At 36.6% G+C, this 16,266-nt stretch overlaps 1 protein-coding gene and 1 pseudogene across 1 annotated transcript in view; one reads left to right on the top strand and one right to left on the bottom strand.

Annotated features, from left to right (window-relative positions):
* The window catches only part of ZNF366 (zinc finger protein 366), a 311,266-nt gene that overhangs the window by 282,078 nt on the left and 12,922 nt on the right, over positions 1 to 16,266 (bottom strand). Inside the window, exon 2 of the mRNA XM_019665068.1 lies at positions 8,858 to 8,957. The gene's annotated coding sequence lies outside the window, so the exon portion shown is untranslated. The remainder of the gene's footprint in view (positions 1 to 8,857; positions 8,958 to 16,266) is intronic.
* LOC109394706 (tigger transposable element-derived protein 1-like) lies at positions 1,153 to 3,026 on the top strand (annotated as a pseudogene).

A 16,266-nucleotide genomic window follows, 5' to 3' on the forward strand; every position in this document is an offset into this window, starting at 1 on the left:
AGGGCCAGCCAAGTGGCGCGTTGGTTGAGAACTCGCTTGGGATGCCAGAGGGCCCCGGTTCGGATCCCACATGTGAGGGCCAGTGATACTGCCCTGAATCTCCACATCTGATTTATTCATCATTGATAGTAGGCATTATCAAAAAAAAAAAAATCTAAAAAAAAAAAAAAAAAAAACATGTTTCACTTAGGCCATACTAGTTGATTCTGCCAAATCATCAAACATTTCTGAATATATTTAATTATTTTGGTCTAAGTCCTGGTTTTAAAGCTGATTCATATGAGAAAAGCCATGAGCAAATGAGTCCCACAAACCCACCTACACTCTCACTGGTCACCTGTCCCTTTCTTTCTGGGATGCCCTCTCTCCTTACCTCTCCAACTGTTGAATTCTTACCCAAAAGCCATCCAGTGAAACAAGAAACCATAGATCTTTCGAGCTGGACTGAAACATTCCTTGATAGCCCCAGCTCAAAACCAACTTTTCCTCTACTGGGTTTCCATGACCCTTATTTCATTCTAGTACTTATTTGCCACAATTATATTTTAGGAGACCCGTCTCTTTTTACTTCTCCTCATTGGCTTTGAAAGTCCTAAAGGGCAGGACCATATCTGTTGCACATGTATTGGGTTGTCGGAAAAGTCATGGCGTATTTTTTCTGTTTTTCGTTGCAAAAATGCGTCATGACTTTCCCGACAGCCCAATATATCCCCACAGCACTTAATAAAGGACAGGCACACCTCATTTTACTGTGCGTCACTTTATTACACTTCACAGATATTGCTTTTTTTTTTTTAATTAAAGGTTTGTAGCAACCCTATGTCCAGCAAGTCTATTGGCACTATTTTTCCAACAGCATTTGCTCACTTTGTGTCTCTGTGTTGCATTTTGGTAATTCACACACTATTTCAAACTTTTCATCATTATTATATTTATTGTGGTGATCTGTGATCAGTGATCTTTGATGTGCTATTGAAACTGCTTTGGGATGCCACAAACCACACCCATATAAGGTGGTGAACTTAATAAATGTTATTTGTGTTCTGACTCATCCACTGACTGGCCATCTGCTCCATCTCTCTCCCTTGCCCCAGGGCCCTCTATTCCCTGAGACACAACAATATTGAAATTCGGCCAATTAACAACCCTACAATGACCTCTAAGTGTTCAAGTGAAAGGAAGAGTCACACGTCTCTCATTTTAAATAAAAAAAGATAAAAATCATTAGCTTAGTGAAAAAGGCCAAGCTTAATGATGAAAGCCAAGACTGGCAGAAGGCTAGGCCTCGTGAGCCAGTTAGTCAAGTTGTGAATGCAAAGGAAAATTTCTTGAAGGAAATTAAAAGTTCTGATGAACATACAAATGATACGAAAGTAAAATAGCCTTATTACTGATATGGACAAAGTTTCAGTGGTCTGGATAGAGGCTCAAACTAGCCACAATATTCCCATAAGACAAAACCTAATCCAGAGCAAGATCCTAACTCTCTTCATTTCTATAAAGGCTGCGAGAGGTGAGGAAGCTGCAGAAGAAAAGTTTGAAATTAGCAGAGGTTGGGTCATGAGGTTTAAGGGAAGAAGCCATCTCCATATCCTCAAAGTGCAAGGTGAAGCAGCAAGTGCTGATGTGGAAGCTACAGTATGTTATCCAGAAGGTCCAGTTAAGAAAAGGAACGAAGGTGGCAACACTCAACAACAGGCTAGCAATGTAGATGAAAGAGCCTTCTATTGGAAGAAGATGCCATCAAGGACTTTGATAGCTAAAAAGAAGTCAATGCCTGGCTCCAAAGGATAGGTGACTCTCACATTAGTGGCTAATGCCCCTGGTGACTTTAAGTTGAAGCCAATGCTCATTTCCATTCCGAAAATCCTAGGGCCCTTAAGAATGATACTAAATCTACTCTGCCTCTGCTCTGTAAAGGGAACAACAAAGCCTGGATGACAGCACATCTTTTTACAACATGGTTTACTGAATATTTTAAGCCCACTATTGAGACCTACTGCTCAGAAAAAAAGATCCCTTTCAAAATATTGTTGCTGATTGACAATGCACCTGGCAACCAAGAGCTCTGATGAAGATGCACAAGAAGATTAATGTTGTTTTCATGCCTGCTAACACAACATCCATTCTGCAGCCCACGGATCAAGGAGTAATTTCAACTTTCAAGCTTTATTATTTAAGAACTACATTTTAAAAGGCTCGAGCTGCCATAGATAGTGATTCCTCTGATGAGTGTGGGCAAAGCAAATTGAAAACCTTTCAGAAAGGATTCACCACTCTAGATGCCAGTAAGAACATTCATGATTCATCAGAAGAGGTCAATGTTAACAGGAGTTTAGAAGAAGTTGACTCAACCCTCATGGGTGACTATGGGGTGTAAGGCTTCAGAGAAGGGAGTAACTACAAGAGGTCAAAAAAGAGGTCAGAAGAGGTCAATGTTAACAGGAGTTTGGAAGAAGTTGACTCAACCCTCATGGGTGACTAAGGGGTGTAAGGCTTCAGAGAAGGGAGTAACTACAAATGTGGTGGAAATAACTAGAGAACAAGAATTAGAAGTAGAGCCTGAAGATGTGACTGAATTACTTCAATCTCATGATAAAACTAACAGATAAGGAGTTGCTTCTACAGATGAGCAAAGAAAATTGTTTCTTGAGATGGAATCCGCTTTTCGGGAAGATGCTGTGAAGATTGTTGAAATGACAACAAGGAATTTAGAATATTACATCAACTTAGTTGATAGAGCATTTGCAGGGTTTCAGAGGATTGACTCCAATTTTGGAAGAAATTCTACTGTGGGTAAAATGCTATCAAAAAGCATCATATGTTACAGAGAAACTGTTCATGAAAGGAAGAGTCAGTCAATGTGGCAAACTTCATGGTTGTCTTATTTTAAGAAACTTCCACAGCCACCCCAACCTTCAGCAACCACCACTCTGATCAGTTAGCAGCCATCCATACTGAAGCAAGACACTCCACCAGAAAAAGATGACTCACTGAAAGCTCAGATAATGGTTAGCATTTTTTAACAATAAAGTATTCTTTAATTAAGGTATGTATATTGCTGCCAGTGCAGCAGTGGTCACAACCATGGGGAAAAGGAGGGGTTCTGCACAGAAGCACCACTGGGACCCATGGTGGGAGGCTGGCTTGCCCATCAGTCCCTGGAGCCTGACTGTGGCATCTACACAAATATTAACTCTGGTCAGAGGCAGGCATGGAAACTGCTGGATCACAGGGAGTAAACTTTGTCTGTAAGTTATTACAAAATTAAAGCGTATTCACATGGACACTGCAAGAAAGCATGTCAGGGAGTCACTATAACCACTTAAAGAGTTTAGAATCCCAGGTTTTGAAAACTGCTTCAAAATTGCAAAGCATATATCCACAGACTTAGAAATAGAAAATAAATTTAAAGATCATGACGTTTGACAGATAAGTACACTACTTTCATTTGGAGCTTCAGATGAACTAATTATTAATGAAGGATAATTTTAAAATTATTCTTCCCTGTAGTTGAAAATGCATTGATAGAATGCATAAATGAGCATTTTGAATTTTATACAAATCATGATGCCATGTTTGGTTTCTTGTACAATCTCCATAAGTTACAAGAACTATCAGAGAAAGCATTAAAATGTTGTTGTATTGGGCCGGCTGAGTGGCTCAGTTGGTTAAGAGCTCACTTAAGAGTTTGAGCTCTGAGCAACAGCAGTTCGAGTCCAGCCCGAGCTGAGCAGCCACTGAGCTGCCAACAGGTGGCAGGATGGCTCAGCTAAAAAAGAAAAGAAAAAGAAGTCGTTGTATAAATTTACATTTAAAATTAAATTTTGGCTTACACAAAACTAATTCGTATGAAGAATGAAATATTTTCAGAAAAACTGTTCCATGAGAATCATGAGCTCTACATGTACTAAAATTTTTATCTCAGAACAATTTATCAGAAATTTATCCCAAATGTTGTCACAGCCCATAAAATACTCTTACCTGCTCCAATAACAATTGCATCAGCAGCAAGATCCTGGTCAAAATTTAAAATTATCAAAAATTATGTGCAATCATTCATTTTCCAAGAGCAACTAATGTCTCCTTCAATTATATCAATTGAAAATAAACTTGCTAAAAGGATATACTTATTTTAATGACATATTAAATAAATTTGCAGAAAAGCCACAAAATTATGATTAATCAAGGTATCACATTAATAAGTATTGTATTATATAAAATTATGCCACAAAAAATATTTTTTACACTTTGTAAGTTATATTGTTACTCACATCACTATTACCTCTGTTGTATTTTATAAAAACACATTATTTTTTAAAAGAAAAGCTTTATTTGTAATACTTTTAATGGCACTCTTTCGCTGCTTTCTCAACAAGGGCCCTGCATTTTCATTTTGCACTGGGCCCCTCAAATCATGTAGCTTGCCCAGTTCATATTAAAGGGTGATTTCATGTTTCATCTGGTTAAGGGAACAGCTATATTTCTAATGTAACCAAGGCCTTAAAGCAGTTTCTAAGTACTGTTACATGGGAGAAAGGAAAAGTTATAACTCCCATCAGTATTCAACCAATTCTGGCAAGCCCAGCACAACAGAAGGTTCTAGTTGGGGGTGAAGGGTGAAACTTAAAGATCAACAATTCTGTTACATAGATAGCAAAATTGAGGCACCAAACTGTGATGGTCTCAAGGTCACAAGTGGTTTAGGGGCAGACTTGGGACTAAATCTCAAGTCTCTCGAGTCTACCTGGTACAATTTCTACCATCAGTCCATCTTTTTTTGTATAGATAAGGGTCCAGGTAATCAGAAAGCACTCTAGATATTTCAAACAGAACAATATGAATGATAACCACCAAGAAGAAAGGCATGTTCAAAGGCGCTGGGGCGCTGGAAGGAAACATAGTTATCGCCAGAGCCATCTCCAGAAGCAGAAAGGGGAGCGATACCTCGCCTTCTCCCTTCTTCCCTGCCTACCTTTCATCTTTCACTAGAGATTCCCATTAGCAGGACTAAGCTGGAAGCCAGATGACAGAAGAGCCTGGAAAACTCAAGTCTGTAGAAGTCAGCCCCCTGTGATATTAAGCAGAGCAGGGAAAGGGCAAGAAGTGGATTTGAAAGCAAACAAGCAAATGACTGGCATACTGAATAAGCCAGGGCTAATAACTTCTTCAGGTCTGAGTGCTACCTAAAAACCTAGAAAGTCCTGGTAGGCAGATATTACTGGTAGTCCTCAGTCATTGAGATAATTTATATAAAGAAAGGCCGTAGCATAGTGCATGGTATACTAAGCGGAGATTAAAATCATCATTATCATAATAACTATCACTAGTAGCACTATTAAATGGGAAGAGATTTCAAAAATAATAAAAGAATCAGGAGAGTTTGCCAAAGGATGATGACACTACCACTCAGTATGTGAAGTAAGAAGACAAAGCCGAATTATTGTTTACTATCCCAAGGAGGAGCTATGCTGGTCAGGCCGCCTCCCCAAGCAGGGCACACAGCTGACCCAATACAGGATCTTTGTTTGGGGAAAGCACAGAATGCGAGGAGTTGACACTTTATTTACAAATTGGGTTATTTGATTTTCGTTGTTGAATTGTCGTTGTTGAACAAAATTGAATCTGTTTGCTGGTCTTCTTTTTTAGATATAGACCCATCAACAAACAATAGTGTCAGCATTTGATATTGGACCAAAAAAGAATATTAAGTCAGCAGTTGGTGCTGGAGTGTCAAAAAATTCTGTTTTGGCCATGGATTACAGAAACACAATGAGAAGATTCTCTTCTATCAAGTAAGGGTAAGAGAGTTTCTGGAATAGAAGTGTTTCACCCATGGATGACAATATGAGAAGAAAGTAGCAGTACTTAATAATTAGTTAATTGACTAGTATAAAAATGCTAAGTGTTTTTCATTAGCAATACGGAGGTACTATGTATAATAGCATCAGATTTAAAGGTAATTATAATACAAGATCTGAAGATGTTTTAACTTACTTAGTTGAGGCCTGTAATTGTTCTGAGGGAACTAAGCTAAGCTTTGGCTACTGAATTAAGGGATCGGCTTTAATAGGCAATAGGTCTTCAGTGTGTGTCATGTTGATGAATTAAGACCTTTACAGCAAATCCTTCTTCATGTTTGCACATAAAAAAAAAAAGAGTTTTATAGTTCGAAAAGTTTTTTAAGAGCCTTATTGTAATCACTCTGCCTGTGTCCATGAAATCTTTTGTCCATTGGGAGTCTGGGACCATAGTTATTTCTTCAGTGATTTCTTGAATTACATGTAGTATAGGTATATTATTAGTCACATTGGCTATAATTTTACTATGTGTGAGAAAATTTCTGGGATTTTAAAAAAGTAATCTTTTTGCAGTACACTTCATCTGGCAGTTCCATTCGCCAAGTAAATTAACATTTGCAGGAATTGTGTCACAGAGAAGAAAGGAAATGTCCTTCTGATAGAATCAATTACAGGTTGGGGCTTGGGGAAGGACTTCGGATTTTTAGAAATGGTCATTATTTTAGTGCTTCCAGTAAACCAAAGCACATAAAGCTTGTTTTTCCTCACGCTTTCCACAATTTACTGCATACCCTCCAATTTGTCCTTTATATCTTCTTTCACCAGCTGGCACAGTCATTTTTACTTTAAGATAAAATTCCTCTCTTTTTTTCTTATTGAAAATCTTCCTTGGTTTTCAATCAATTTTAAAATTTCATCCTGAAGGATATGATGTTCTATAGTAAAGAGATTAATGTTAGATATAGTAGTTCCCACAGCAATAAGAAAGCTGTATATTCATCCCATTGAGAGTTTAGAAGAAGGAAAGAGAAGTGTTGGGGCTTAAGGTCACCCTTGGAGCAGCACCAATAGACACATTTTGGATGACTGTCCTGTTTATTAGCCAGTATGGAACATTGACTCTTTTAATTACTATTGTATTTGTAATAATACGGGTATCTTTATTCAAAGGCTCCTAATTTTTAAATAACATAGATGTTTTAAGTTATTTTTAACCAGTGAGCCAAATACTCTGTCGAATTTCAGTTTATTTACTTGCTAAGGCTCTGGAAACATCTAGCCACACATTGAATATTTTCTAGATTGAAAATTTTCTATTTCAATTTCTCTTTTATTATTAAATTCCCTATTTCAGATTTGATCCCATTTACAACAAGAAAAGACACATCTCTCTACCTTAGCTGTGGGTTTACTCCAGCTGCTAGAATATTTCCTGAAGTTTATTTTTCATCTTTGTTTTGTTTATAATTTGAACCTTTTTACAGGTTCTCCCTTAAAATAACTGCTTCTGAAATTGCCTTATTGTAATCAATTTTTTATTTTTATTGCTCTCTTAGACATTTTTTACAAGTTAATATAATTGGACTTAAGTTTTTTCTTTCCTATTTTTCTGCTTATTAAACATTTTCTCTATCTGAGAGGTTAAACATTAGCTGAACTACTTGGTACAAATCTGTAGTCGATGAAATTAAGTATGTAACAAAATATTAAATTCTGTGACAAGCTTTTGCTTGTATTCTGAAAGTTTAGGAAACTCCTTAATTATGTCCCTTAACTTGGCTCTAGAAAAGAATTCTAATTCAACCTTCTGGTCTAGATATTTTATAATATAATTATTCTTTCCCTGAGGAAATGCTGGAAAAAAATATAGCTCATTTAGAAAGCCAGGTAAAGCTAAGTAGAAAATGAGAAAGAGATGCAAGCTGAATAGGTTTGAAAATGTTACTAAGTCTTTAAAAAAGGCTGTCTTGAGTTAGAATTTCTTTGAGGCCTTAGTATATAAATTAAATTAGCTGACTAATAGCTAACATATCATTTAAAGAAACTGACCATTGATTATTTGGTATTTTGTCTCCTAATATTTTTAGCGTTCCTCTTAAAGATAGTATTAATTTAAAGATTTGGATCTGTCAAACACGACATTATTAAGTTAAATTTTTTTATGCCATTTACCAAGAAAATTTGGAATTACCGTGCTTCTTAAAGGAAACAGAAGCTTTTCCAGGAGGATGAGACTTTGGCATAGACAAAATCATAACACACCAGAACGGGAGGCCACTACAGGGCTTTTAAAAAGTATCCTGGGTTTCCCAGAAAAGCAGAGACTAGGAAGGGGCCCCTCCAGTCACCAATCTGACAGGCCTTGATGCTTGAATAAAGATAAAAATCAAAGTGAGTTTCTTTCACAAATTAACAAGAAAGTGGGTACTCTCATGAAGGTTTTATAGGGTACCCCATAAAAACAAAGTTTGACAAACCCTTTTTTCATAAATTGATTGCTGGTCTAAGAGACCTTCAAACATTAGCCTTCCAGGCTGCCTTGCATTGAGCTGAAAACTTGAAGTAGAAAACAACATGCTTCTATTGATATATGGTTCCCTATGGAACACTCCCCTATACATTCAAAAGAAACAAAACAACTCAAAACAAGACAAAAACACATGAAACTAAACTTTCAACATATATACAAACAGCAGCAAAAGCAAGGCGAGCAGCAGGAGAATAAGCAGGTTAATGGCAAAAACATTTCTAAATGGCATATCTCCAAAACAAAAGGTCTAAATATCTTACGCAAAGACCTAGGTCTAATTATTTACCAAATGGTGCACCTCTAAACTTAAAGTTCCACCTCTAAACCAAAAGCTCTAATTACTCTATACAGAGATATTGGCCTAAACAAAGTTCTATTGGTTACAAACCTTAGAATAACAAAATAAATTGAGCAATAGGAACTCAATGGAACTAGTCAGAGATCAGATTATTGTTGAGACCAACTCACTTGATGACATATCTAAAGAATAAATAGAATTGTAGCACAAGGTGCCCAGTGACTGTACCTGTTGACCTGAGGTTCCCCTGGAATGCTGCCAAATGAGGGTCTTTAAAACAATCTCGGTGGAGCCTCCAAAATTGTCCAACGAGAGCATCACTCAACATCTAAAATAAAAAGACAAAGCTAACTTACTGCTTGTTATAGTAAAGAGATGCTGGTCAGACACAATCTTTTCAAGCAGAACAAACTGCCTACCTTATGTAAGATTTTGGGGAAGCATGAAATTCAGGAATTGGTGGACTCTCAGAGGTGTAAGTAGGTTGACATCATCTACGGAAGCATGGTTACTCAGGTGAAACTATTGTTGGTTGGGTACCACTCAGAGGCATGCTATTAGGGTGAATCTGTCCCTGACTGACGGACTTTCAGAAGTGAGAGACTGAAAGAGTGTTTGGCTTGTAAAAAATGTTTACCAAGGCAAGTTGTTGTCTGACAAAACACGTTTAAAACTAATTATGGTGGCTACTTGTTACAGGGTTTCAGAATAATCAGTCTTTTGCTACATTTGTAAGAACTGTTTTTGATTCTCAAGTTCAAAAATATGATAAAGGAAGAAAATGTAAGAGAAATATTGGAAGTTACTCATGGTATCCAAAATGTTACAATTTACCACTCTGAGACAGGTGTCAGCCTTGGAGTTAGCTGGCAAAGTCTTTGGTATGAGTGAGGTTTCTGTGTGTATGGTTGTACTTTATATGTTGAGCAGTAGAAGAATGAAAAAAGGGATGCGCCTGAAAGGAAAGTTGCAGTTGAAATCTGTCCACATTTAGGCAATTTCAAAATTTCATTCCCTACTGGCATTTACACTTATTATACACAATATTCCTTGTTAAGAAATATATTTGTAAAACATATATGTAAATTTGTGGAGAAGGTTTTCCATATTCCACTTTTACATCTCCTTACTTTGTTTTTCTTCCTTATTTCATCATTACAGCAAGGTTTTCTTCAGAGAACTTCATAACTTCACCTTTTTTCATATTCAGTATTGTAAGCCCCTTCTCGTTTTTTTGTTTTTGTTTTTTTTAATTTATTTTTTTATTGTTAGTTTCAGGTGTACAGAACAATACAATAGTTACCCTTTTTTCACCCTCACCAGGTAACAACCCCCCTCCCCCCATCTATTGCCCTCCCACCCCCGATATCATACTTATCTATTACAATTCCATTGAATTTGTTCCCGCTCTCTACTCCATGTCCCGAGACTATATGTATATATATAATTATAGTTGACATACAGTGTTATTCAACATCAGTTTCAGAAATACAATGCGGTGGTCAGGCCTCTACATCGACTATGAAGTGGACTCCCCAAAAGGACATGGGTCCATCTGGCCCCCTAAGAAATAGCCCCTTCTCGTTTTATGATACCCTCTTCATTTCCAAGGCAACTAGTTATAATGTTATTTGTAACCACAGTGTTAGAACTTCATCATAGAACTAAACATTAGAGAAAGTAACTCTAAATTTATTTTTGGAAAAGAAGAGGAAGAAAAGATAGTATCAGTATGATTAGTAGCTTGATCTCTGCATACAGACAGATCTGGGGTTAAGTCCTGACTCTTCCATTTATTTATAAATTGTGTGACCTGGGGTAAGTTACACAATTTCTCTAAGCTTCTGTATTCTCAACTGTGAAATGGTGATAATAAATAACACCTACTTTGCAATGCTATTGACAGGATTAAAAGCAATAAATTATGTAGCGAGCTTAGCATAGTTCCTGGCACACACTAGACATCTAATAGGTTGAGATATATTATTTTTGTAATTAATAGGAGAAAATATGAAGAGATATGCCAAAATACATAATTTATATGTTTTCCTCATTTCAATTAGCTTATGCATAAATAAAAATTACTTTTAATATTTTGAAATTCTTTTCCTAACACAACACAAAACACTACTTAGATCTTCACAATCATTTAAGGTAAGAAATATGTTGATAACTATGTGAACATATTTATGGTAAGAAACAGCTTTACTTGGATAAGGTAACAAGGCTGAGAATATGGAATCAAAGAAATATGAGTTCATTAAATATGGCTAAAGTATCCAGGGAAAGTGATAATTTATACTCCTAAAGAACTTTCACTCCAGCTACACGCAATCCATTTAATGACATAATATATGGAGCCATGGGCTGCTGCAGCAGAAAATAATGTAGTGCCCAATTGGGACAGGGTGTCCTGATCCTTATGAATGGCTTGAAGATATAAGGACACAGAGAAGGCTTGCAAAAGGACAAGTAATACTTTTGTAAAGTTGGTGGTCCATAACATTGCACCCTGGGAAAACAAAAATTCTGAACATCTCTGGTTGAATAATTATTGATTGAATGAATGACTGTAATATAGTTAACCATTCTCCGTGTAGAACATGTAGTTTTCCCCCAACATTTTTTACATTATAAATGATGATACTACAAGCATCTTTGTATATATAACTTGTTTCTTCCATTAAAGCAGCATGGCGCAGTGATTATGAGTCCAGACCCAGGAGCTGCAAATCTCAGCTCTGCCATTGGCCAACCATGTGATCTTTAGCGATTTATTTAACCTTGGTGTTCCTCAGTTTCCTCATCTGTAAAGTGAGGATAATAAAAATACCCACTTCATATGGCTGCCATGAAGATTAAATGAGTTAATATACGTAAAGCACTTAAAAAAGTACCTGGCATGAAGTAAGCATTCTAGGTGGTAATTACTCTTAATGGCAAAATCTTGTCTTAGAATGAATCTTCAATTGTAAAGGGCAATTTATATTTTTATGTTCTCAATATTTAAATGCTAAGTCACTTTTTCTAAGAATTACTCTATTCCATCAATTTATACCAAAAAGAGCAATGCCTGGATGCTTGCTTTTCCACAGCCTCATTCATAGTTTTATGATTTTTCTTATACTTTTAAATTACGTGTGAGATAGTACCTTATTGTTTTTTATGCAAATTTATTTGCCATTAAAGGTATTTTTTTTATTAGTTTCAGGTGTACAACACAGTGCAATAGTTATACTTTTTACCCCTCAAAGTGACAACCCCTCTCCCCCATTCTGCCACCCCATTCCTCCCCAAAGGTATATTTTTAAGTTTTGTCTTATTTGAGTGTTGTTAGTGCCCTTTTGTTCTTTAGAGATTTGGTGTTAGACTTGAGCTTTGACTAAAGACTTACATTTTAAAATTTCATTAGCTCATCTGTTATATTCAATACAAGTAATTCCCTCAGTCTGTTTTACTTTATAGCTTCCTTTATTGATTTCCACTTTATAGATACCTAAAATTTTATCTAGTCATATATATCCATCTTTTATTTTTTTCATGTCTGCTTCCTCTTCTATTTTTCTTATTTTCTTACAATTTAACTTCCAGGAGTTTTCTCCTAAAGGGCAGAGACTCTGCTAGTCATCATTGTTTCTACATGCCTAGCCCAGTCTCAGCACGTAGCAGGCAACCAGTAAAAATTTGTGGGATGGATAAGTGAGTGAAGGAACGAGTTGACCTCAGTAGTCCACAGACCACACAAACCTGGGGTTGCATAAGGTCACATTTCCTTTAATAGCCAAATTAGAAATCCATGAACATGCATTCCACAGGCCGTAAGAAACCCATTCTTCCTCGGGGTTTCCCTCCCACACACCTATTCCACATTCCCCTAAATCACTCCTCATAATCACATATCACCACTACTACTAGAGTTCAGCGGGTCACTCCTGTCTTCTGATAACCACCTTCTCCATAATACCACTCTGCCCAGCCAATTTCTCTCCCAGCACAGATGCGTAATTCTCCAAGGCACAGCAAGGACAAAACTAAAACAGTTAACAAAAATGTACTGCAGATTTGGGGATGAAATAATAATACAGTGTAGACAATACTGCTAGGAGTAGTTAGTTTTAGAACACCCAGTGAGGCAGTGGCCAGCTCACCCCAACAACAGAAAATGTCCAGGCATCTCCACACTCTAGAACACTAGCCCTAAGAGCTCCTGTGGTGGGAGTGGGCATGTAAATGTGTATGTGCTTGTGCATATTTGCATTTATGTGTACATGCACACATAGGAGAAAGAGAGATGGAGAGAGATGGAGACATTCAGAGAGAGATCCTTCATTTCCAAATCCATGCCCTGCCTCATATGGCTGTTGTGAAGATTAAGTAGCTAAACAAATTAAACTGATAGTGGGAACACCTACCCACACAGGGTGTAATCTGGCTCCCATGGCTCAATCAAGTTGATGATAAAGGTGCATTTTCCCCATCTAAGTTACTCTGTGCTAAATAACACTACACTAAAGGCACCAGCAATCGGATCCAGGTATTACTACACAAAGTCCAATCCTACTGATTCCCTTTCATGCTCTTTATCTCCAGCATAGAGATCAGGCCTCCACAGCCCTCTTGGCATGTTTCAGTATAGTAATCTTCTGTAAGCAATTAGCTGGATAAAACTCTATCTATCCATCTATCTATCTATCTATCTATCTATCTATCTATCTATCTATCTCTTCCAAAATAAATAAATAGTACTTTGCAAGGACAGTTCAGCCTAATCCATATTCCAGCATTCCCCACAAATTCCTGTGTTGAAATCCTAATGCCCAATGTGATGGTATGAGGAAGGGCTTTGGGGAAGGTGCTTAAACTATGAAGGCGGAACCCTCATGAATGGGATTAATGCCTTATAAAAGAGGCTCCATAGATATCCCTAGCCCCTTCCACCACGTGAAGATACCATGAGAAGTCTGCCACCCAGAAGAGGACCCTCATAGGACCATGCTGGCACCCTGATCTTGAACTTCCAACCTCCAGAACTGTGAGAAATATACATTTGTTGTTTATAAGCTATGCAGTCTGGTATGCAGCTATAGCAGTCAATCAGACTAAGACACAGGGATATATTTTTCCCTTTTGATTCCAAAAGGACATACACCAGACAATAAATCCAACTTACACTTCTAAACCAAAGTTGTCAGCTTACTGGAGACTTTAATTTCCTCCAAAAGCAACAAGTAAGTATGAGTACTTGGTCTACATTGATGTAATTAAAAAGGTCTATTCTGGTGATTTCCCCAAAACAAAGGAAGTCTTCTCCAAAGATGAACTGATGACTCCACCTCTACAAGAAACAAACAACTGGCAACTTTTAAATGATTTAATGCCAGCTTTCAAAAACAGTAAAGCGCTGATGAGCAGCCTCTTGCAGAAGTGGTAACAATGTAGTCTGAAGTGAAGGTCTAAGTTGATTTTTCTGCATATTAATATCCGGTTTTCTTACTACTTCTTAAATCATGACTCTTTTCTCCATCATTTGAGTAGACTGAGTTTATACATTAAACTTATATATAAACTAGGTTTTTTATTCCTTTCGATTACCTTTTACTTCATTTTCGAACTAATGCCATATCATTTCCATTCATTTCCATTAAAATGCTAGTACCTGGCAAAGGTAGTCCCTCCTCATTGTTCTTGCTTCTTTTTTTTTTTTTTTACTTAGCCTACTATTTGATAATTGTGCCAAAATAGTTTTGGAACCATTATATTGAGCTGTATAAAGTATTATTTGGTTTTTAATGGGAATATGTTAAATCTATACTCATACATTAATTTGGGGAATATCATCTCTACTATTCACAGTCATGCTATGTATCTACATTCATTTGGTTTTTTAAATTCTTTCATTAAAGTTTTTCTTATAATTTAGCTTACATGCCTTAAACACTCCACATTAATTTCTATATATTTTATAATTTACTAACATTGGAAAGAAGCTTTCTTCTTAGTTACCTTTTCTAGTTGATTTTGACTATTTAAGAAATGTGCATGTTTACAGATTTATCTTGTATTTGCCCATTTCACTGAATGTTTTTAACATCTCAAATAGTTTTCTGGAGGGTGGAAGGGCTTAATTTGGGTCTTCTATTTTCTAAAATAACATTTTTGTTTCCTTAACCCCACCCCTACCTCCCAATGTTTAGGTCTCATATATTTTTTTTTGGAGATCCTACTGTGATAAAAATAATTTTCAGCATTATATTGGAAAATAAAATAATAATAGTGACAAAAAGCACCTTTGCTTTCTTCATTTTTTAAAGGGAACTGTTGTTAGGTTTGCTCTACCATTTATAAAATCAACTCGATTTTAAATTCTTAGTCTTTCCCTTTCTATGTCAAGAAAAAACAAAACCCTATATCTCACTTTTAAGGTGCTTAAGACTGGATGTTGAATTTTATCAAATATCATTTGGGGATTTTATTGATATGACTATATGATGATTTTATTATTGAAATTACTGATATGTAAGGGGTTTTTGATAGTTTTTCTTTGGTTGAATCATTCATAATTCAGAGAGAATTTCCTGATTTGCCAGTCTTGAGTAGCCTTCCATCACTCTATCACGTCCCCCATTTTGCTCTCTTCATGGCAGTTATCACCATCTGGAATTATCCTGTTTATTTGTTTATATATTTCTTATCTGACCCCCATGCATGGGACCCTTCCTGATATAGCTGCTTTGAAACCCTTACTGGTCAGATCATCACTGCAATATTAAATGGGGCTATGTCCTGATCTAGCATTATGGTGCTATCTTGGAGCTGATGGAATTCAAAGCTGCTTCCTAAATCCAGGCTTTTCCTGCAGATCTATGTGCAAGTCCTCTCTGTGCAGAAGTGGCCTTTCACTCAGTAGAGAACACTGTGCAGAATTGACATTTCTCAATTTCTGAGCTAAAGCTCTGACCTGCTGCTGTTAAGTCTTGCTGCCGCTGGACATACTTTTATTCAGCAATTGTATAATACAAATAAGAAACCATCATCCCTGAATTGTCTTAGCAAAATATAAACTATTTTGAAGAAAATACTAATCTCAAGATATCAGCACTAGATAAGACATAACTTGGCTTCCAGCCCAGATATTTTCACTTATTTACATGTGACCTTGGCCAAGTTATTATTTATCCTCTTAGATTTCTCCTCTGCAAAATGAGGAAACTGCATTAGATTTATCAATGCCTTCTAGCTGCAATTCAAAATGAATAATTTATTAAAGAAAATATATAAAATTAATATTAATAAATGACTCTTTTTATATCTAAGTAGTCAAAATAAACCTCGGTAAACCTTCAGGTACTGCTATCATTCCAGAATATGAAGGTAGCTTAGTGGGATTTTACGCCCGAACATCAAATCATCTCTTTCAAGTAAATTTCCTGAACCAAACGATTTGGAGATGTGCTCTGCAGGGGAAAACTCTGAGGTAGTCTCTCTAGCCCCTCTGCTTATTCTAGAAACCGCTCCTCCCTCTTTCTTTCCCCCTCCCACTACAATGCAGTCACAGCAGGGCAGTCCTATCGCAATATGATCATTCCTTCTGGCCAAAGTTAATCACCTGTGTTACCAGTTGGGCACCTCAGTCAGTC

The sequence above is a fragment of the Hipposideros armiger genome, unplaced genomic scaffold, assembly GCF_001890085.2.
Source record: "Hipposideros armiger isolate ML-2016 unplaced genomic scaffold, ASM189008v1 scaffold_432, whole genome shotgun sequence".
In the NCBI taxonomy this organism is placed as follows: domain Eukaryota; kingdom Metazoa; phylum Chordata; class Mammalia; order Chiroptera; family Hipposideridae; genus Hipposideros; species Hipposideros armiger.